This window comes from Ornithorhynchus anatinus, chromosome 4, assembly GCF_004115215.2.
Source record: "Ornithorhynchus anatinus isolate Pmale09 chromosome 4, mOrnAna1.pri.v4, whole genome shotgun sequence".
In the NCBI taxonomy this organism is placed as follows: Eukaryota; Metazoa; Chordata; class Mammalia; order Monotremata; family Ornithorhynchidae; genus Ornithorhynchus; species Ornithorhynchus anatinus.
This window is the reverse complement of record NC_041731.1, coordinates 109,487,987-109,488,586: the sequence shown is the minus strand read 5'-3', so window position 1 is coordinate 109,488,586 and position 600 is coordinate 109,487,987.

Genomic DNA, 600 nt, shown 5'->3' with positions numbered 1-600 from the left:
AGCCCCACGTGGGACAGGGACTGTGTCCAACTCGACTTGCTCTTACCCACCCCAGAGCTTAGTACAGTGCCTGGCACCCAGAAAGTGCTAAACAAATACCATCATCATCATCATCATGGGATCCCTGTTCACAAGGAGTTGAGTAACTGATTTTAATAGCTGTTCTCTAATTGAAAGATCCCTTTAGACTGTGAGATTTAGCTGCCTTGCAGTCACCAATTACTTAATGTTGGGGGTATGAGGTGTGATAGTAGTAGAAATAGTAATAGTAATGAAAAAAGTAATAAAAATAGTATTTGAGTGCCCTCAGGTTGCAATGTATCACACTGAATACTTGGGAAGTACCACAGAGAGAAGTGACAGATTCCCTGATCTCAAGGGTTTTACATTCTAAAGTGGGAGACAGAAATAAAAATAGTTATCGAGAGAGAAATCAAAATAAATAATGAAGTATACAATACACAGTTTATGAGAATGGCTATAAATAAGTACATAAGTGCTGGAAATTGGCTGGTAGCCTTGGTTTCCAAATTACCTGAGACACATGGCTCAGTGGCAAGAGCCTGAGTTTGGGAGTTTGCCCCCTCCTACCTCTCCTCC